Genomic DNA, 24192 nt, shown 5'->3' on the forward strand with positions numbered 1-24192 from the left:
TCTGTACCAAATCCTTGACAGAATTCTGGACATTTCTTCTCAGTGATTATCCTGAGCACAGAGAGCAATTAGGAAAACAAACAATACTAACAAAATCACCATTGCCATTTCTATCCATACATTTATGTGACATGCAGACAGGGAAAAGAAGGAACCTGGCTGTAGGTAGCTTCAGCTTAACCCAGGTTTCCAGTTCTGAAGAGATAATGCAGTAGCATCTCACCCATAAGACAACAAGGCGGTTCATCTTATATATGGAATGATTTAAAATGCAATGTTTTTGATTCATTATAATTAGGATAAAAATTTTACATGAATTACGAAGAAAATATGTAAAATTTTATTGGAAATTAATGCTTGCTGTATAACAGTGATTTTCAAATTTTTTCTCTTTCACGTTCTGATAAATTTTTAAAAAACACAAAAAGTGTGCATCTCTCTAACTTAAAATTGATATTAAAAATGTTTCTTATAAGTCTAAAAAAAAAAAGTGGTTCTTTACTGATTTCATCGAAACTCAAGGTGAGTGCTTCCATGTCTCTCTTTTTGTTTTGTTCTGTTTTCGTTTTCTTTTTTTTCCCCCACTTCTGTCTTCTTCTCCAGCAGTAAAAGCCAGTAGACCCATGTGGTTTGGAAGTAGTGTAAAGCGTTCAGGCAAAAAGACTTGAGTTTGAGTTTCTACTTGCTCTCGGGCTGGGGCGTTAACTCCTTCATCTTCATTTCTTCACAGGTAAAGGGAAATAGTGCCAACCTCACAGAGTGAGGAGGAGGGAAATGGCAGCAAAGAAACCAGCCCCTGACACAGAGCAGGCACGTAATCAGTGATGTTCATTATTCTTTCCCCTTTAGAAAAAGGATAGTGAGAGAAGGAGTCTCTGTCTTGCAGCAGTGCTTCTCAAGCTTTAACATGCATTTGAAGCGCCTGGAGATGTTGTTAAAATGCATACTGTCCAGGCTGGGTCTGAGATGTCGCTGGTCCTCAAACCACACTTTGAGTAGTAAAGTTCTAGAGGTCAAAAGATCATGGAAATGGTCAAAGGAGAAAGATTAATATGTAGGGAAATATACCCACATTTATAGGATGCATACTGCGTGCCTAGAAATGTATACATAAATACATCTTTTTTCATCCTCAAAATAATTGTGAGAAGTAGGTTTTATTACCATTTCCCAGAGCAGGAAATTGAGGATCAGGTGCACTAGCTCCGAGATCTTTGTCCTTCCACAGTTCACATTCACCCTGTACCTTAAGAGAGGACACAGCGTCTGACAGATCAGTAGAAGGAGATAAGGACAAATGAGTCTAAGTGGGAGAGAAGGACCAAGTAGGTGTGGGCATCAGTGACCTGTAGACGGAAGAATGAAGGGTCTCAGGGGATATGGGGGTGCATTTAACTGAGAGATAAGAGTGCAGGGACAGTAAGCCCTTCGCCCTCCCTCTTTCTCCCACACTCCTTCAAAAGCCAAAATAGCTACGGTTAAAGGTCCAGCCCTTCACCTTTTCTGTCAAATCGTCATTGGCAAAGCACTAGTGCAGCTGTCACCTTCCATGCAGTGAAGGCGTGGATCTCTGCCAACTTCACCTCTCCAAGTTATTTCTATGGTTACCAAGATAAGAAAGAAAATGCACAGAGAAGGTCAAAAGGAGGACAATCAGGGACTGCACTTCTGAAGGGACTTTTTCAACCACTGAGTTTAGCAGAGAGTTCATATCTAATCTAAGTTTAATATTGCCTTAGCAAACAAGAGCTGGACCCAAAGGTATGAGTCCATGATTACAATGAGGTCTAACAGGTGACAGTCATATGACAAGAAAAACATGCTGCCATAAATGTCTTACTGTAAGGCAGCAAATATTTCAATGCTTAGGCTCCATAAACTGGACTTCATTTAAGGCAGACACCAAAAAAAATAACTATTTTTAATAATAAACTCTAACCTTCATTTTGTTTCAAGATGACATATTTAACTGTTTTTAAGGCATCCTTCAGGAGGATACCAGTTTGGACTCGAATCAGTAATTTCTTCAAAAGTTTTCATGAAACCTACAATGGTTCAATGCTAATAATTCATTGAATGTGTTTTATTACTACCAACTCCCTTCCTTGAGGGAAGGGAAGAATTGCATTGTATGAGTCCCCCTCCTTGTCTTCATGGATAAGATCTAGTTAATATGATCTCCCAGGGTAATCTTGATCAAGAAGTCAAAATACTACCAGGAAAGTGGTCAAGAGAAAAGCAGAACCAGCTTTATGACAAGGGAAACCAACATGTATTTAGTACTGTTTACATACGTTAACTTTATTTAATCTTCACAAACCTGTGGACTAGGTTCTGATATGCCCATTTTACAGATGCTAGGACTGAGATTCAGATGAATTAATTAACTTGCTCTTGGTCATACTGTTGGCAAGTGGCACAGTCAGGATTTCTTTTTTTTAAGCCAGTGCTCTTACAGAGGATTTGAGGATTGTGGTAGAAAGTGGTAATTGCCTCCCTATATCAGTTGCCCTCTTCTTCCTTAGCAGAATCCCAGTTTTTATCTGAGCACAGTGGCACCTGGAATAAAAGACTATATTCCCCAACCTTTCTTACAGCCAGTTGTGGCCATGTGCCTAAATTCTAGACAATGAGATATATGTAAAGATGTTACATGGTACTTTGGGAAGTTTTTTTTTTTTTTTTATTGTAGTATAGTTGATTCACAATGTTGTGGGGTTTTGGGGTTTTTTTTTAAGATTTAATTTTATTTATTTTTGGCTGCGTTGGGTCTTCGTTGCTGCGCGCGGGCTTTCTCTAGGTGTGGCGAGCAGGGGCTACTCTTCGTTGCGGTGCATGGGCTTCTCACTGCGGTGGCTTCTCTTGTTGCGGAGCACGGGCTCTAGGCACATGGGCTTCAGTAGTTGTGGCTCGCGGGCTCTAGAGCACAGGCTCAGTAGTTGTGACACAAGGGCTTAGTTGCTCCGCGGCATGTGGGATCTTCCCAGATCAGGGATCAAACCTGTGTCCCCTGCATTGGTAGGTGGACTCTCAACCACTGTGCCACCAGGGAAGTCCCTACAATGTTGTGTTAGTTTCTGCTGTACAGCAAAGTGATTCAGTTATATGTATATATTCTTTTTAAATATTATTTTCCATTATGGTTTATCACAGGATATTGAATATAGGTCCCTGTGCTATACAGTAGGACCTTGTTGTTTATCCATTCTTTTTTTTTTTTTTTAAATAGCTCGTATTTTGTAGGGTGGTAGGGATTTAATGCATTTACTATTTGAAGTGCTTCACATAAATGAGGGTAATTATTATTTTTTTATAAATGTATTTATTTTTATTTATTTATTTTTGGCTGCACTGGGTCTTCGTTGCAGTGCGCGGACTTCTCATTGCAGTGGCTTCTCTTGCTGTGGAGCATGGGCTCTAGGCACGCGGGCCTCAGTAGTTGTGGCTCGTGGGCTCTAGAGCGCAGGCTCAGTAGTTGTGGTGCACGGGCTTAGTTGCTCCGCGGCACGTGGGATCTTCCCGGACCAGGGCTCGAACCCATGTCCCCTGCATTGGCAGGCGGATTCTTAACCACTGTGCCACCAGGGAAGCCCTATCCGTTCTATATATAATGTTTGCATTTGCTAACCCCAAACTCCCACTCCAACCCTCCCCCACTCCCCCTCCCCCTTGATGACCACAAGTTTGTTCTCTATATCTGTGAGTCTGTTCCTGTTTTGTAGATAAGTTCATTTGTGTCATATTTTAGATTCCACATATAAGTGATACCACATGGTATTTGTCTTTCTCTTTCTGACTTACTTCACTTAGTATGATAATCTCTAGTTCCATCCATGTTGCTGCAAATGACATTATTTCATTCTTTTTTATGGCTGAGTAGTATTCCATTGTATGTACATACCACATCTTTATCCATTCATCTGTCAATGGGTATTTAGGTTTTTTCCATGTCTTGCCTATTGTGAATAGTTCTGCTATGAACATAGGGGTGTGGGAAGTATTAATAACTATCTCTCCTGTGTGTGGTCAGCCTGCCTCATTGGCCCCCCCTTCTGAGTTCCTGGTTCTAAGTTCTCAGGCCACTCCCAACAGGACCAGACTTCAAATGTGAACTCCATCATAACTGAAATTAAAATTTTACCCTTCCCAAGTCCCAGCTCAATTCCTACCTCCTCCTCCTCTGGGGAATGATGTTCATCTGTACCTCTGAGCTCCCCATGATGAAAAGTGAATCCCAGATGCCACATGAGCACCAAGAGCCACTATTCCTTTCTAGCTTCACTAAAACTGACCAGGGTTCACAGCTGGTCCTTTGTGCCTGGTTGTGCCTCCCTCCTGAACCTCTGTGAGATTGGAGCTCAGCTCTGAACCCCAGCAAGCTGGCCCATGGTATGCCTCACCACATCATAAACACACCTCTTGCTCTACAATTTTAGGCCCCAGAACATCCAGAGCTAGTGCTACCTGCTCTGCCCCTTCAAATCAGATCCCTTTGGCCACTGACACCTGCATGAAGCAAACTGAACTTTATCACATGCCACTCCACCACCCTCAACAAGATATTAGCAAGCTGTTATGCCTTCCAGTGAGCAGAAAGCCACTGTACATCCCAGTCAGTAAATCCCTGGACAGCGAGCCACAAGTCTGCCTCTGCTCAAAATGTTTCCTCCTTTCTTAGTGTAATCGTTCAAAATGCCATTTTGTAAAGGAAGGAGGGAGTGCAAGGGGAAGAAACCCTTTGATAATAATGAAAGATACCTAACCTCTCTTGATGTAAAATATATATAAAATTATGTCAGTTTTAAATCACAGAAGTATGCCTAAAATCTGACCATTATTTTCTACTCACTAGTCAATAGATGCGAAAATCTATTCTAATGTCAAGATTCTATTTAGATCAAGAAAGTTACTAGGAGACACAAGTTGGCAAAGGGTCTAATTTGAGAGCATTGTCTAAGTCACAGCGTGCAATGTAGTGATTAAATTTGGTTTTGATTGAGCAAATAGGCATAAAGGGACTGCTTATAAGGTAACATTAGTCTCATTAATGTCAAGGAAGATCAAGCTCTTAAAAATGAGTTCCCAGGGATGGCTCATAAGGAAAAATAATCTAAGGAAGGGAGAAAAGTAGGAGAGCTTATTGTTAATTATTTTAAACAATTTCAAAATCCTTAATTGCATTTGAGTGTGGAAAACCCACAGGGAAATGAATCATTCTTTCTCCATCTGTAGGTCTGGAGTCAGAGGCTGACATTGTTGATCTGGAGTTTATAAGAGAAAAAGGGAAGTGACTGCATTTTGGACATGCGTAATTTCACTCAGCATAATGTTGCTCTGAAACCCATCTTCCAGGACTCTGTAAAAGACAGAAAGAAAAATGGAATTGCCTAGGAAAACATGAGTTCCTCCCAGGTATTAAGGTAGCTTCCTTATTAACTATAGAACTAAGTACGGAAGGTCAATCAACAAGAAAAAAAAAAATAGGATCAGGATTCCTTTTGTGTTGATATAATGTGGAGCTTGCCTTAAGTGAAGGTCTGAAAGGAAAATCAGTCTGTGATGACCTACCACAATACATTTTTTAACTATTAAAACTATTATTCTGCACTCCCATTTACCATTGCAACAAAAAGAATAAAATACCTAGGAATAAACCTACCTAAGGAGACAAAAGACCTGTATGCAGAAAACTATAAGACACTGATGAAAGAAATTAAAGATGATACAAACAGATGGAGAGATATACAATGTTCTTGGATTGGAAGAATCAATGTTGTGAAAATGACTATACTACCCAAAGCAATCTACAGATTCAATGCAACCCCTATCAAACTACCAATGGCATTTTTCACAGAACTAGAACGAAAAATTTCACAATTTGTATGGAAATACAAAAGACCCCGAATAGCCAAAGCAATCTTGAGAAAGAAAAACGGAGCTGGAGGAATCAGACTCCCTGACTTCAGATTATACTACAAAGCTACAGTAATCAAGACAGTATGGTACTGGCACAAAAACAGAAATGTAGATCAATGGAACAGGATAGAAAGCCTGGAGATAAACCCATGCAAATATGGTCACCTTATCTTTCATAAAGGAGGCAAGAGTATACAATGGAGAAAAGACAGCCTCTTCAATAAGTGGTGCTGGGAAAACTGGACAGCTACATGTAAAAGAATGAAATTAGAACACTCCCTAACACCATACACAAAAATAAACTCAAAATGGATTAGAGACCTAAATGTAAGACCGGACACTATAAAACTCTTAGAGGGAAACATAGGAAGAACACTCTTTGACATAAATCACAGCAAGATCCTTTTTGACCCACCTCCTAGAGAAATGGAAATAAAACAAAAATAAACAAATGGGACCTAATGAAGCTTAAAAGCTTTTGCACAGCAAAGGAAACCATAAACAAGACAAAAAGACAACCCTCAGAATGGGAGAAAATATTTGCAAATGAAGCAACTGACAAAGGATTAACCTCCAAAATTTACAAGAGCTCATGCAACTCAATATCAAAAAAACAAACAACCGAATCAAAAAATGGGCAGAAGACCTAAACCGACATTTCTCCAAAGAAGATATACAGATTGCCAACAAACACATGAAAGAATGTTCAACATCACTAATCATTAGAGAAATGCAAATCAAAACTACAGTGAGGTATCACCTCACACCAGTCAAAATGGCCATCATCAAAAAATCCACAAACAATAAATGCTGGAGAGGGTGTGGAGAAAAGGGAACCCTCTTGCACTGTTGGTGGGAATGTAAATTGATACAGCCACTATGGAGAACAGTATGGAAGTTCCTTAAAAAACTACAAGTAGAACTACCATACGACCCAGCAGTCCCACTACTGGGCATATACCCTGTGAAAACCATAATTCAAAAAGAGTCATGTACCACAATGTTCATTGCAGCACTATTTACAATAGCCAGGACATTGAAGCAACCTAAGTGTCCATCGACAGATGAATGGATGAAGAAGATGTGGCACATATATACAATGGAATATTAGTCAGCCATAAAAAGAAAGGAAATTGAGTTATTTGTAGTGAGGTGGATGGACCTAGAGTCTGTCATACAGAGTGAAGTAAGTCAGAAAGAGGAAAACAAACACTGTATGCTAACACATATATATGGAATCTAAAAAAAAAATGGTCCTGATGAACCTAGGGGCAGGACGGGAATAAAGACACAGATGTAGAGAATGGACTTGAGGACATGGGGAGGGGGAAGGGTAAGCTGGGACGAAGTGAGAGAGTAACACTGACATATATACACTACCAAATGTAAAATAGATAGCTAGTGGGAAGCAGCTGCATAGCACATGGAGATCAGCTCAGTGCTTTGCGACCACTTAGAGGGGTGGGATAAGGAGGGTGGGACGGAGACACGAGGGCGGAGATATGGGGATATACGTATGCATATAGCTATTTCACTTTGTTATACAGCAGAAACTAACACCACATTGTAAAGCAATTATACTCCAATAAAGATGTAAAAAAAAAAAACAAAAAACTGTTATTCTGGATGTCTTCCTGACTCTCCTGGAGATTAGACACTACTTCTTTGTACCCATTGCAGTTGGGACATGCCTCCAATACAGCAGGTATCATGTTATTGTAATGGCTTTAGCTTATCTGGCTGAAACTAAGATTGTCAGCTACTTAGAGTCAGGGACTATTTTTTCTGTGGTTTTTCAGTGCCTAGCATGGGGCCTGCCAATATGTATTGAATTCATTAATAATTTTATTCCATAAAGTAGTAGTATAATACCAATATAAGGTCAATATTTCTATCAGTAGAATGATTTAGAAATAGATTTAGTGATGACAACTAAAACTTGTTTCCTTTGGTCTTTTCTCTAAGATGGGATCAAATATAGCAGGTAGGATCATCTGTTTATGACTTTTAGAAGCACATTTTTTCAGGAATATGATTCATGGGAAAGAAAGGCCACTTTCATATAAAATTACTGTGTCAGTGTGCAAAATTTAGTGGTAATTTAAACACTGCTTCTTTGAAATACATTTGCATTAGTGAGGCTTCTCCAGAGAAACAGAACTAAATATATACATAGAGAGAAAGAAAGAGATTTATTATAAGGAATTGGCTCATGTGATTATGGATACGGGCAAGTCCAAATCTACAGTGTGGGCCTACAGGCAGAGACCCAGGAGAGCTGACTGCAGATAAAATCCAAAGGCAGTCTGCTGGAGAACTACCTCTGATCTGGAGGAAGGTCAGTCTTTTTGCTCCATTCAGGCCTTCAACTGGTTGGATGAGGCCCACTCACATTATGGAGGGCAATCCAATTACCAATTAAAATGTTAATCTCATCCAAAAACACCTTTTCAAAAACACCCAGAACAATATTTGACCAGATATCTGGTCATCCTATGACCCAATCAAGTTAATACATAAAATTAACCATCATAACATTCATGTGGCAGATGGCAGTGTCTATATAGGCCTGTTCACTGTATATCTCTCTGCACAATGAAGGTTTGGAGTAAATCTCAATTGAGTAGACTACAGCTAGTTTTGTGTGACTGTGCTTGGTGTGGGCTTTTGCTTCACAGGAACCTGGGTTCCAGGCCCTTCTACTACCCATATGATACTGAGCAAGTTATATAAAGTTTGCACATTTCAGTTTTTTTATTGTATTTTAGGAATAATAATAATATCTACTTCATGGAGTCATTGTGAGGGTTAAAATTAAATGCATGTAAAGCACTTAGCTAGTACTGGGCACACAGTAAGAAGTCAATAAATGTTAATGATTGTTATAATCATTTCCACATGATTTTCTCCCCATTTAGCTGGTCAATTTCTCAAGACAGAGAATTTATTTTTAACCTGTCTCAATCACCCTCTATTCATAATCCATCATGTGCCTCTGATAAGTACTTATGGGTTTAATTGGTCTCAGATTCTATGACTTTCCTTTTACGATGAGAATGCCAGGGGCAAGAATACATTTTAATAGCAGAATTTGGGGACTTCTCTGGTGGTCCAGTGGTTAAGAATCCATCTTGCAATGCAGGGGACGCCAGTTCGATCCCTGGTCAGGGGAACTAAGATCCCACATGCCACGGCGCAACTAAGACCGCGTGCCACAACTAGAGAGTCTGCATGCCACAACTACAGAGCCCATGCGCCACAACTAGAGAGAAGCCTGCACACCACAATGAAAGATCCTGCGTGCTGCAACTAAGACCCAATGCAGCCTAAAAAAAAACCTTAATAGCAGAATTTCTGTTTGTGTTTTTTTAAAGAACAAATGTGGCAAATAGTTCCTATGGTATTGAAGTAGTGGGAGAAGCTAGACAAAATCCGTGAAGCAGAAATAAGCTCTAAATAGGCTCTGGTGAAAAAAGATAAGTTCCTTCAAAGGAATAAATAAATTTGTAAATGGAAAGGTCTGGAGCACATGTGCAACATTCTGCGGGCTTCAGTTGCATAACAAAATTGATGTGAATTCTATTTGAAGAAACTCCAGATTGTTCTGAAGCAAATTCAAGATATCATTCATTCTATATATATTTCAATATTGCATCATTTTTTTAAGGACTTCCATTTTTAAAAAGCTACAATACTATCATTCTCTCCAAAGTCAGGAAAAATTCCTTAATACTACTAATACCCAGTGTTCACATTTTCCTTATTGTAATTGTAAAAACTTTCTTAAAACAGTTTGTTCAAATCTAGATACCAACAAGGTCCATATGTTGTTATTGATTGATGTATATTTTGAGGGCTTTTTTCTTTAATCTATAAGTTTCCCCTGGATCTCTCTCTTTTTAAAAAACTTGCAATTTTATTGTTGAAGGAAAAGGTCATAGTCCTGCAGAAGTCCTCACTGTCTAGATTTTGCTGATTGAATATCCATAGACTCATTAAACATATTCTTCCAGCAGTGTATCTGAGACTTGATCATATTTAGTTTTTTTGTTTTTTGTTTTTTGGGGGAGGACAAAACCACCTCATAGATGTTTATAAACTTCCATTAAAAGGTACATGTCTGGTTGTCTTCTTGGGATGCAAGTAGCCTTTGTTGAGCAATACCTATATAGTGATACTCTATGATTTCTTCCTAATTTATTGGCTATAATAGTATAAAAGAGAAACTTCCCTCATAACTATTAGGTTATTCTGAGGTACAGGTCATAATAGTATCCTTGACTGTTGCAATTGTGCTTTCATTAAGATTTTAGTAATTAAATTTTATGTTTGACATTATATTGCAGAATCAATCATTTCTCACCACTGTCAGCTGCTGGATTGTGTCAGTAGTCTCTGTACTACACATTTATATCATAAAATAGATGCTCATTTTTCAGTTATGATTGATGAAGGAATGTCGTACCTAGTTTGCAAAAATGATCAACCAAAATTTTAATTTATACCCCAATGTTGATTTTTTACTCTGTACCAATGTCTTATTATGGATAAAGAGGTAATGAATGTATTCATGTACATACCTTTTTATTTTTTTTGAATTATTTGTGATAAATTCCTCATGGAACAAAGGACTCGATTATATTTACGTCTATTGTTCTTTGTTGCCATATTCCTTTCCAAAAGGATAGTATTAATTTACAGTGCCATCAAGAATGAGTACATAATTTCACTTCAACACTGACAATTGTTATAATAAAAAGATATACTTCTTTGCTATTTCAGTAAATGTAAAATGTTATTTTAAAGTTGCTTTCACTTGCATTCTTTGGATTACTATCAAGGATGAACATTTTTTTGCCCATGAATTTGTATACTAACTATGTTCCTTGGGTAGAAGAGAGATTTTTCTTGAACTATTAAAAGGCATGTCTGGACAACATAACTACATAATGGGAGCACAGAATTTCAGAATCTGGTGAAGTCTCAGTTTTCATAAATTGGCTTACTAGGAGTGGATATAAATATTTCTGGTTTTAATTTCCTTTTCTGTGATGGGAGCAGAGGGTACTGTCTTAGGAAGGAAGATTCCCAGAGGGTTTGAATATATGATAACATTTCCTCCCATTTTTTTCCTGTTGGAAAACCCAGTGGATTTAACAACCAGTCCTGTGGCTATCCAGTTACAAGTCAATGTACTGACTGCTCCCCTGGGAAGGTGACTTTCCAAGCCAAACAGTGGCTCTGGCCTAATCCACAGAAGCAAGCAAGAAGAGGCGGCAGCTCAGGAGAAAGCATTTACAGAGTAGCTACCTAGACCTGGCTGTAGCCTAGACCAGGTGTACTAGTCAGGGTTCTCAGTGTCAAGCAACCAAATTGACTTGAGCTGATTTAAAACTGACAAGGATTTTTGCTTATCCATTTTGAACAGTGTGCTGGCCTTGGCAATTTTCTTAACCCATAGAGACACAGACACAGTGAGAGAATGCCCAGTTGACAATGATCTTATATCTCCCATGGATTTTACTTCTAGGAAATTTTTTTAAATGTTTTTAACTGATTTTACTTCTACTTAATCTCCAAACAGTAGAATACACAATGACTTCTAGGAAATTTAATCAATTGTTTTCCTTAGTATACAATAGAGTTTTCTTTCTTTAATCGGCACCTTAGTGTCCAATTAAATAGTAAGCCTGCTAATTAAAAAGGTAATAATAACATGGAATTAGCTTTCAAAAACTAGTGAACTTATCAAAAGATTAGGCATTAGGAAACCCTAATTTTAAACCTAGCTTGTTAATGATGCACTCTCCATGCCATTTCTTCCATTTCTGAAACTAACGTAGAACTGGAAATGAAGTCAAAATAATTAATAGCTAAAAGTTTAGTAATCACTCACAAGTAGTAGTACATGCCATAAGGAGATACTCTTGAAGAATGAGAAATAAGATTGCCCTCTGGGTTTTAAAACAAAGATCAATACTGAGATGCACCTTAAAGAAACAAAATAGCCTGCTACCTAATTAATAGAGTAAATGGTAGTGAGACTTGGTCTGCCCCAAGAATATAGGAAAATGAGATTCACAGTGTAAACACTGACAGAGTCCAGTCAATTTGTGTCTTGAGGAAAGAAAACCCAGCCAGCTTCTACTTAGTATCTGGTCTGCCTGGTAGGTATTTTCTTAGAGCAGAAATGCATGCATTGGGCTATCTTAACATAATGCCATTAAATATGTCTCTCATAAATACCTCCTCTTCTAAGCCTATCTCCTCAAGGTATCTTCTGATTGTTTGGTTTCTTATGGGGTTTCCATTCAGAGAATGAGAGGAAGAAAAATTAAACAATGGACTCCCCAGTCCCTGAAGGTTTTACTTCTCATTGTAAATTAATAAAGTACCTTTCTGATCTCATGTATCAGTCTTTTGGGAGGTTTGCTAAATTGAACATCCCCAGTCTGATCAACTTCAAAATACTGATGAAATGTTTTCTAATCCAGAACATTTGGAGAAGACTCTACGGAACAGTTAAATTCTCCAAGTCTTCCCCAGGTAATCTCCTCTGCATTTATAAGTGTCAAACAAACCTTTTCTATTCTAAATTGTCTACACCCTTACCAGTGAGCACGGCGCACTCCAGGTCAGTTACAGAATGTAAACAGAATGGTGGTGCACAGGGATGACATCCGGAAGTTAACTTCCTTTTCTGTCTTCAGGTGAAACAGGCCTCACTTGCCCCACCTCCCTTGATCTGTGTGGTAGCAAATACAGCTCCGAGCACATAGTAGGCCCTCAGTTAATATATGTTGAAATGATGGCTGCTCTTGTGCATGTTTGATGGTCTCTCACAAAGGATAAGGAGGCAACTTGCCATTCTGGGAGTATTTTCGTGACTATGTATGGCTGGACGATTTAGTCTAAGAGTGTGGCCCTAAAGACAGCAGAACTTCCCACAATTTGGGTGACTTCTTTTTTTTTTTTTTTTTTAATAGATACTTCTCAGGTTCCCAGGGGAAAAAAACAATGCAAAGAAATGAGGATCATACAATCACCACCAGCTCTGGGCTTCTCTGGGGTACTTGCTAGTGATTCAGTCCTCCCCTTCCAAGTCCCTTCTGCCTTCCATCGGGGTCCCAGGGGATTCCCGCCCCACTCGCTCCAGTCCTCAGCAACCACAGTAGCTCCTAATTTGGCTGCTCCTCACCGATTCTGATTTCCCTGCGTAGAATGGTGAGGAATAGCTCCAGCTTCAGGTGTGTTCCTACAACTCTCTGAGCTCAGATCCTGCCTGCAGCCACCTTGAACCTGTGAAAAGGTGACCATGGGGCAGGCTGCATCCCTTCCTAAATGCTAATGTAAGTCCCAGGATTAACTATCACCAGAGAGCTGTGTGGCCACACACAGCCTTAGGGCCACAGGTGTTGCTCAGAGCCCAGGAGAGAGAACAGGCAGGTATCTCATCCCTGCTGCTGCTTTGGGATGAGGTTGCTTAGTGCTGCTGCAGGCTGACACCTCCACTGGTCCCACGGGGTTCAGATAGAGCCAGAAGTCCCACTGCAAACTTGAATGGACCAGGAAGAGATAGGCACAGGCTGCTGTCCCAAAAAAAGAGCCAGACTAGCACCTCAGCTGAGAAAATTTCCTGGCCCTGACCCGGATGCCACACATATATATCTTCCAAAGGTCTTCCTAATGCTACATGTGGATAAAATGTACTGCTTCTCTCACCACATCCAGGGAATTTCTGCTTTTCCCCTAATCAAATTTTCCTGCTTTGGCACAGGGGTGAGGGATATCCAATCCTGGGAGGCCTACTGCATTTTGTGAAATAAAAGTGAACTTTGTAGTTGGCAGATTTGTTGATTCACATGTGGGTGCTAAGCAACAGCCTTTAAAAGATACATAGCACTGTAATAATAGCATTTGCATTTCCTTTACTATTAAGGATGGTGTTGGGTAATGACCTAGACATTTAGGTATGCTAAATTGGAGGCTAGCTTTTTATCAGAAATGGAGAGAAAGACATAATAGATGAGACACATAAGTAGAGAAGCAAAATATAATGCCAAGAGTTTTCAACATTTGGTATTTGGATTTTGGGCATTAAAATTATATAAAAGTAAACATAGTTTAGAAGTATATAAAATGTTACTTTTGTAACTTAAAATTCTTGGTTGGGCTGAATACCAACGTGTGTGAACTAAATTGGATGCAGTGGATTAAAAAATCAATCAGGGCCAAGCAAATAGTGTATAATCACTGCTTTTCTAGCTACTAAATGATTACTGTACTCATGTTGTAAGATTGTGGGAAATAACATGAAAACTAGTGAACGATTTTAAGAAAAACAAAGAGTAACTCCAAAAAAAATTTTTATAACCTGGGAATACACCTAGTTTGTCAAATAGTGCAAAAGAAAATTAAATTTATAAATATAATTGTATCTGACAAATTCCTGACTGTAAATCCAGAGAAGGCACAATATAAAGGAAGTGATAAAATAATCAAATCAATTCTAGCATCCTTGAAGCAACCTGAATATTGATTAACTGTTATTGATAATTTAAAATCCAATGGTATATTTTTTCATATCTGGGAGTTTATATTAAAGATAAATCATATTTTTGGCTAAATTAGCAAGGAGGTAATGATCTTTCCTTAATGAAATACATCAGCTCACATCTTGAGTCTTCTGAATGCTTTCTTAGACTACACAATTTAACGTTTCCTCAGACTGTGGTTATACAAAATGAAATAGCTATCTTAAAATCATCTGCTTATCTTTCCTGAAGTAGACATTCAAAACAGGATAATTTAATGGATTTGAGGTTTGTGGGTTTTGAGCCTCAACTGTGTCTTGGCACTCAACATTAAATCAGTTAATTACCAAACTGCCATCTCATTTTACAATGACCTTAAAGTCTCCAGTGAACAGTTAGTGCTCTAGTGGTTTGGAATGTAGGTGAGATGAAGTGAAATTCTATTGAACTTCCCTACATGTAAAATCAACATTATTTTCCTCTTAGCTTTATTTCAGGTACAATAGTAAAAGTCAGCAGATTATTTTTTTTACTCCGTAAGGTAGCAATCCTCACCATTGCTATGAGGGAAGTGTGTCCAAGGGCGTCAACCACCTAAGGAAGCCCAGGGCCAGAACTGAGGGTCTTACTTTCAGTTTTGATTCAATTTTTCCCCCACATTTTGATGGTAAGCTCAAAGCTAATTTGCATTACTGATTAATCAATATTATACCATGAGTTCTGTTATAGTCTTAAAGGGACTTTTCCACTCAAGTAATCCTGAGAGAACAAAGGTTGCTATCACATAAAATTCTTTTAAAACAGAATACCGTTTAAAACTGTACTCACAGTAATCAGATTGTACACCATTATTAAATATAGAGTGTGATACATAATTTTCTAGCTTCTGTTGATTCACTGGCTTTCAAAGACCTCACTCTATCTGAATGATGAAATAAAGGTAATTGCTTGCAGAGAAGGAAGCTGAAACTAATTGGGGATACAGAGAAGAAAGATAGGTGAGAGCAAGATGTTGAAGATCTTCTCTTATCCAGAGAGATGATATTGTTGGAGAAAGAAATATATACAAAGAAGTAACAGACTTTGAGCCGCTCGGCATTGTATATTCACAAAAGATGTCTTTTACTCCACAATTATTCTCTCTGAGCACCATATTGAGGAGATGTCCCCATTTATTAATAATTAAATTTGTTATAAGAAAACTTCTCTGTTACAAGAATGTAGTGTTAAATAGTGTGATGATTGCATCATAGTTAAACTGCATCTTTCTGTAAGTAGCCACGTTTAATCTAATTAAGCATATTTAGAAATTCGAGACAGGTGAATAAAGAGGAATTAAAGAGCACGCTGTATTTGCTCACTTCTGGTAATTATTATTAATTATCGATCATATTAAATAAATATAAATAGTAAAATTAATAAAGCATCGAAGTTATATTAAAACTGGTGATTAATAGCAGCAAATGCCCCCCTTTGAAGAACACAAGTACTTCCTGTCATTCTCCCAGGTTGGATTCAGTGATGCATCTTCTTGGACTCTGACCCAAGGAGCAGGGAGAGGCTCAGAACTGGGATTCTGGGAAAGGGCAGACAGGGCAAGAGGAAGAAGGGAAATCCAGGAAAAAGAGACTCCCAGGTTCCAACTGGAGACAAATTCCACCTCGATGTTCTACAAAGAGCCCCTATGAGAACTATTAAGACTCTGAGACATTCATGTGTCCGTGATCCAGCCTCAAATAAGAAGAGGTTCTTTCTGGTACTGGACCAGCACACCCACCCTGAGGTTGAGGCGCATGAGAGCGTGTTTAGGGGTCAGTAATGGAGTATTCATTTCAGGTAAGATAATGGGGGCAATATCGAAACTACAAATGAAGTACTGTATCAGAGTTTAAATAGCAACTCAATAAAACGCAACAGATGGAGCTAAAACCGATGGATGCAACCTAAAAACTGGCATCTCTCCCAATATACTATTTAATTAATTAACACAGGAGAAAAGTTGCATTTTCTTGTCTGGCATATCAAAACAATTCAATAAAGTAAAAACAAGATGCCATTCAGAATTCTGATGCAACCTTGTGGAGCACTCACATTCTTTAAAGCTGCCATTAATTACTGAGTTGGACTAAGGCCTATTCATAAGAATTCACGTGCAGTATTATATTATTCAAGGTTAAATTAGATTTACATCTTTCTGTAAAGATGCATTAATAAAAACAACATATAATAATACAGAGGAAAACATACACATATGTGCGTGTTTGAGAAGTTGTTTACCTTTCCCATCGTGGTTGTGAGGGGATTTTTTCCTCTTTTTTCCACAGGACAGTGGAAAGCCACAGAGCGATGCACCTAACAGTAATCTCCCCTTTATTTACAGTGATGATACTGATCTGCCTTTATATGACTGAACTGAATTTCTGGTCATGCTGGTGAATTCACTGAGTTACCTGTTCTCTCCTGTCCTATTTTGGGGCTGGAAATGCAAGCTATGGTCATGGGATAAAGTTTTCTTCTGTGTAAAGCTAACAACCACCGCTGAAGGTTGAGCCTATGACTTTACACTCATCAATAACTGGATAAAAATCGAATGAGCTAAGTAATAAAACATGTACCCATCACCTCCCCATCTCCTCCCCTCCTGGCACATAGATACACACATACATGCATAAATACACATACACACTGACAAACCTTATCAGCCCTGCCTTGTGTAGATGAGGTGCAGTCTCCTTTTCTGCAGACAGGATGTTTCTTCATGCAAGGTCACTGAGTATGTATATGATGATTGGCAAGAAGCATTGCTCCATCTAAAAAAGTTACCACGTCCCAGTTGAAACTTTGAGGATCTGGTCACTGAACAAGCAGGTCTGAAGTTGGAGGTGACAGAACTAAGAAATTTTTAAATTTTATCTTCGTATAGACCTTCTTTACTCTATGTACCAGTAATTTCTGAATACTTTCACATATAATACTTTTACTATATTTAAGATGACAGACATAAAATTGTGTTACTTTAATAACTTCATTCTAAGACGGTGCCCAGGCCTTAAACTATGAACTCCTTGAGTGCAAGGTGTGTGGGAATGTTAGCCCAAGCACCTAGCACAATGACTAGCATTTGCTTAATGTTCAAAAAACATTTGTTAAATAACTGAATGGTGGCAGAAGAGGTGAGGGTGGAGGGAAAGAGGTAGAATGTAGCATCTGGGCCAGAATAGGAAAGTCCTTAGTACGATTTTATGAATGAGTCTTATAAAACTATCAATGATATATTGACTGTAATGACAGATTTATGATGTATTTGACTAGGAATTATCTAGAGGAAATGAATTTACCAGAATAGTAACATTAAATAGTCTATAAAGTCTTTCAGGAAATCAATACTGTAGAAGACAACACCTCTTATTTCATTTGTCTTTCTCACCTAGTAAGTCATCATCTTCTTTTATCCCTTTTTGACTCATAAAAGTTCAATTTACCACTCTAGAAGATTCTCTGATTTCTTCATTAGTCACTTAAAAGTTGTTTACATTTTACAAAATAGTGGGTCAAACAAACAAATATTTGAGCTCTTGAACTTCACAAACTGAGACCCTGACCTACAGAAGAATACAGTGTCATAGGGAAGACAGACATTAAAGAGATTTCTGCAAGCAATTACATGACTACCAGTGTGCAAGGTACTTGGAGAGGTATGGGACACTGGGAATGCTTAATGGGGAGGGTGCAAAATTACCTGGACGGCTGACTCAGCACTTGTTTGGGGCACCAGCAGAGGCTCAAGAAAAAAAAAAAGAGAGAGAGAGAGAGAATAGGGCAGCATGTATGAGAGAGAGACAGAGGGGGATAATTTGAATCAGAAGAAAATCTAAAAAGAAGTTATTCAGGATATGTATACATTTTGCTGTATGTTATTTCAAAAAAAATGGTAAATGTTTCACACTTTTTTGTGTGCGTTTGAATTCATATTTAGTTGGGGGTTGGCAGCCACTGAGATCTTTTAAGTGCGTAGGATTTCTAAATGTCTTAACACAGCTCTATCAGGGGACGTGACCTTCTCTGAAGGGTAACTTTTAAGCTGAGACTTAAATGATGAAGAAGAATTGTAACAGGGAAGAGCCAAATCTTGACTACATGTTGGATCTGTTTCTTTTACTTTAACCTTTGCTTTCCGCTGCTTTTATTCACTAAAAGGATACTGTCTATACATAATGGCCTGCCTTGGGGACCCTGCCCCTCTGCCTGAATGTTAAACCAAAGTGCCTTTGTTCAGGCAAACATCCGGACCCTCTCCACCTGTGGATGGCTGCAAGAAAGAAGAAAGGAACACATCCCCTCCCCAGGCTGGCCATTCCAGGTGATATTTGCAAAACTTATGGCCTTCTTACTTTACTTCCTCATCTCCTCCCATTCTCTGTGCTATAAAAGAAACTGGCATCCAAACTCCGATAAGATGGTTATTTTGAGACTTTAGTCTGCCATCTTCTCGGTCTGCGGGCTTTCTGAATAAAGTCGTATTCCTTGCCTCAGCACCTCGTCTCTGATTCATTGGCAGCTTGGACTCGGTAACAGAATTAGTCAAGTAAGACGGCAGAGGATATCAGAAGAGATTTCCAAACAGAGGTACGTGCTGCATGTGGAATGACCCACAAGCGGCTGAGACCACAGCCTCATTCATCTCTTTCGTCTCCTCTGTAGGGAGTCACTTCCAAAGGCTGACTCATCCAGATCTTGTCATATATGCACAACAAATGGCTGTCTTGCTGTGAGAGCCATGTCAGGATATTAACCACAGGCAAGTGGGCAATCACAGTAACATAGATACAGAGTTCATTTTGGTACAGCTTTATTTATGTAACAGAAAAATTTCTGGGGCTTCCCTGGTGGTGCATTGGTTAAGAATCCGCCTGCCAATGCAGGAGACACAGGTTTGAGCCCTGGTCCGGGAAGATCCCACATGCCACGGAGCAACTAAGCCTGTGCGCCACAACTACTGAGCCTGCGTTCTAGAGCCTGCGAGCCACAGCTACTGAGCCTGCCTGCCACAACTACTGAAGCCCATGCACCTAGAGCCCGTGCTCCGCAACAAGAGAAGCCACCGCAATGAGAAGCCCACACACCGCAACGAAGAGTAGCCCCCGCTCGCTGCCAACTAGAGAAAGCCCGCGTGCAGCAACGAAGACCCAATGCAGCCCCAAAATTTGTGAACACATACTGTGTGCCAGGCCCTAGGTTACCCAATGATTTCCTACTCTGGGTTCTTGTAGGGCCACTGCCAGATGTCAGATATCTTCAGTTGAGATCTTTCTCTCACCTGACTCCTGGAGAAGTGTGGCTTCTTCTCCTGGCTGCATTCTGTTTCTGCCCCAGCATCCTATCTCCCCTGATCCCAAACCAACCCAGCCACTGTCTTCAGTCCATCCCAGAGAACTTCTTCTCAGCCTCCCTGAGCACTAAGCAGCAACAGGCTTTATACCTGTTATCCAGGATTATCCAGGATTCTGCCCCACTGCACCCTCACCTGCTCTCTGATATCCCCTTGCTGTTATTACTGTGAATCTCCCAGACACTTCCTTAGTGGAAAGCTATTACCAAAAACCCCTCAAACAAGCAGCCACTTTCTTCCTGTTTCCCATACAGAAACCTCTTTGAATTAGTATTTCTCAATATTCAACTTCCAACCCATTCTACTTCTTGCAACCTTAACAAACAGTTCTCTCTTTGACTCAGCATGTTTTCTTGCTCACATTTTTTTCCTCCTTTCACATACTGCCTAACCTGGCTTCAGCCTTTACTCGTTGTTTTGTTTCCTTCCAGTTAATCTCCTACTCATACAAGTTAACATCTATACTCATTGTAAAGTAGTGAAAAACATATGTAATTGTGGTAGTGGTAAAGAAATCACATAATCTTCCGATTAGATTATTTGGAGCTCATCGTTATCTTAAAACTAATCTTTATGACTTATAAAATGATGGTCTTATGTTTTCCTTTATTCCTTCTATTCAGAAAAGATTGAAGATGGCTTAACAAAATACACAAAGTATAATAAGATATAAAGGAGGTGGAGTAACCTGCCAAAGGGAAGCTAAAAGTAGACAAAATGAGAAGTCAGGGTAAGAGTAATTCACAAAGTATACACTGTAGAGTCTGGGCATTTGCCATAAATAAGCCTCTGAATTTTTAAAGTACCAACACAAGGACAGAAGGAAGCACATTCAATTACATAATGCTCAGAAGCTTATAAAACAAACCAGTTGCTCAAGAGAAGCAGAGTCATTTGTGGTAATGAATTTCTGCAGGCTCTCGTCAAGAGAACACAGTGTGATGCGTGAGCGGTGTTCCCAGTTGCACCTCCACAGCAAAAGCAGTCGCGGGGTTCCTGAGGCTGCTTCTCCTACCGTCTCTAGACTTATGCTGTTCATATGATCCTAAACTGCAGTTCAGTAAAAGTAACCGCAGCAGGAGCCAAAACAAGACTATCTAAAGACAGATTCCTGATCATTTTTCTTTAATCTAAAAATAAAATTGGCATCACCAGAAGAGAGTACATAGCCCTCAGGAAATCCTCCATTAACATTTCTTCTCCCAACTGAGAATTTCTGATAAATCTGCAAATCAAAAAGGCGTGTTGGCAAGTTAGGGCATATTCACTTCCATTAGGACTCAGCAGAATTGGGGATGGAGTTAACGTGGTTTCATAAAAGTTAAGGAAACAGATGGGAGCTAAGGAAATATTTGTGGGCTAAGTCAACACTTTCCTCAGAAAAGAATTTTGGATCTATTCTAATACAGATAAAAGGGCAAATGCCAAGATTTTGCCATTGAGCACAACTGTGATGGTTTAGCCTAGAAAAATCTATGAAGTAGCTGTTAACAAACTCCTCCCTATGCAGTCTTTCCCATTTTTTTTTGTTGTGCTAAAATACACATATAAAATTTATCATCTTAACCATTTTTAAGTGTACAGTTCAGAACATATGTATGCTTTACATACTTTGACTTTTTCAAGAAAGAGATCATTTTTATGGATCCTAACTCTCACAGTGGCTTTGAGTTTCGGTTCTGTATAAGCATAAATAGCCAGAAATTAAAACTGTGTTCATATAACTTAGTCCACAACTGACATCTGTTTGAGAAATTTTCAAGAAAAGTTGCAAATATGTAATGTGAGATTGTTCCTGATGAATTTCTTTACGAGGTGATAAAATATATAATCCTGGTCAGCACTGGAAAAAGTTTGCCTGAAGTCTGTTTTTTCTTTGCCTAAAGTCTGGTCTGGAAATTCTGGAATGATAGTTAACCAGGAGGAAACTGCTTTTTAAGCATAATAATTTACAATATACTAGATTTATGATTTTGAGAAAGTAGAAAGCTGCCCTTTTAAAAATGAGAGCAGATTCTAGGACCCACCTGATGGCTCCATCAATGTAGAAATAATTAAGGCAACAGATTGGCAAGGCTTACTGTCCTCCAACCAGACTGAACCTTGAAGAGTTCTGAGAGGCACACAACAGAGAGTGTCCTGAGTCTAAAGGATGGTGACCAGTGGTCTTACTGCATAGCTTAGGATCTACTGAAATCATTCAGTATACTTTGCTTTATATCACTTTGATATTCCGGAACTAAATATTTTTTCCCTAACTACTCAGTTATTGGAATTAATTTATTAATTCATTTAACAAACATCTGTTGAGTACCTTTTAGACACTATGGGTTCCAAAACGAATGAGCCAGGAATCGTGACCTTAACAAGCTCACAGTCTGTGCTTCCTATTGATGGTCCAGGATGTTCTGATCAAGAAAAATATCCCTCTTTGTCTTTGTTATACCTAAGAATCTCTACTACAGCAAACCAGGCAATTTTTTACCCCCTGGGAACAAACACATCTCACAGGTATATTTAGCACAGAATTATATTAACAAGTTTACTCAAGAGAAAGAACCATACTTACCATTAAATCAATGGCTGTTGTGTGATGCTGTGATTCTCTTGGAAGGTCTGTCACTTCACTTGAAATGGCTTAAGTTTCAGGTTTCCTTGTCTGTCGCCAGAGCACAGCTTCCTACAACGTGCTTTACTTCTGGCTCTTTGCCAGTCCAGCACTTTTGAACTGGATGGTTCACTCTAGCAATAATTTCCTATCTGACCTTTCTTCTCTCTTCACCCTATGGACTAACACTCTGATTTCAACCTGTCATTTCATTGTTCAGAAAATTCCAGTGATTGCCCAATTTCCGGTAAACTCCCGTGACTAACCAGAAACTCTCCTAATACTACGCCTCCCCTTATTCACCCAACCCCACCTCTTATTACTCCAAATTAGTTGTACCTCAAACATCTTTAGCTTTCCGCACTTCTTCCTGCTGGAAAACCTTTCCCTCCCACCTTCATCCTCCCATTTCAAGTTCAGCTCAAATTCAGCTCCTTTCTTCTGAACGCTCCTCAACTGCTATTGCCCACATCAGTTTTCTGAAATCAATGACTATTATTGGTAGAGTTGAGAACTTAATCTCATACTGCCTTGGACTGTTATTTAACTGATTCCTCTCTGCAACTTCTCTTTCCAACAAGATTGTAAACTCTCCCCAGAGAGAAGGGCTCACCTTAAAAGTTGCACTTGTGTCTCCTCCTAATTTTAGGCAGTTGTTATGCATACTTTTGGTGTTCAATACATTGAAGAAATAGCTGTGGAATGAATGAACTACCATTGACTACAAATATATTTTCTTTCTTTCCTTTACAGCTGGTGCTTGCCTTAAGTCCTGTATATTCTGATTTCAATGTTTTCAAACCTTTCCAACCACAACCAATAGGAAGACATTCTTTTTATATTGTGATCTGATGTGTGTGTGTGCGTGCGCACACACACACACACACCTGAAACAAGTTTCACAAAACAATACATATTATTTACACTAAGTAATATATTCTGATGTTTTATATTGTTTTTTAAAGATACTGATCATGACAGCTCATGACACACTAAATTGATTTAATTACCACTAAAGAGTTATAATCTACAGTATAAAAATACTCTATTTTATGCTTCTTAGGTTAATATGAGGTGTAGAATATTGCTCCTGAAAAATGCTTAGACCAAAACACTGACATGAGTACTCATTCTGTTACTGACAGTTTGAGCTACAATTACTATCTTTACACAGCTATCTTGAGATAACGTCTTACCATATTCCACCATGGCGTTTAGAATCAACTCCTCCCACTTCCACCTTTTGAAAATTGGGACACAGTTAAATAACAACGGACAAAATGTCCTCTAGATTCCTATTTCTTATCTTGTCTTGACAAACTTTAGTGGCATATAAATAAAAATTTGCTGGCCTAATTTTAATCAGACCACTTGCAACTGAATAAAAATAGGTATGTTCATATTTTTCTTTACAATAGCTTAAGAGCATGAGCTTTTGTTGCCTGACCATCCAGAATCTGAATCCCAGCTCTGCCAAGTTACTTAACCTGCGCCTCCATGTCTGCCTCCACACAATGGGAATAATATTGTATCAACTTCAGTAGTATCAACTTCAAAGGCCTGATGGCGTTGAATTAGACCATGCAAGTAAAGAGTTTATTACAGGGCCTGGGACACACAAGTGCTCCATGAATGGTAGTAATGTTTTATCACTATTACAGATAAGTAAATGTATCTCAAACTTCCTTTTAGGGTCATAAAGCAAGGTTCAGTTAGAAGAACAAAAGTGAGATTACTTTTTCTCT

The 24192-nt window shown here is 38.9% G+C and overlaps 1 long non-coding RNA gene across 1 annotated transcript; it reads right to left on the reverse strand.

Annotated features, from left to right (window-relative positions):
- Positions 1-414: 414 nt before the first annotated feature.
- LOC118895022 lies at positions 415-24030 on the reverse strand. The gene is made up of 4 exons (XR_005019813.1): positions 22409-24030; positions 17145-17341; positions 1499-1598; positions 415-1006 (listed from the first exon to the last, which is right to left on the reverse strand). It is a non-coding gene; the product is annotated as an uncharacterized LOC118895022 (long non-coding RNA).
- Positions 24031-24192: the final 162 nt, after the last annotated feature.

This window comes from Balaenoptera musculus, chromosome 4 (genome assembly GCF_009873245.2).
Source record: "Balaenoptera musculus isolate JJ_BM4_2016_0621 chromosome 4, mBalMus1.pri.v3, whole genome shotgun sequence".
In the NCBI taxonomy this organism is placed as follows: domain Eukaryota; kingdom Metazoa; phylum Chordata; class Mammalia; order Artiodactyla; family Balaenopteridae; genus Balaenoptera; species Balaenoptera musculus.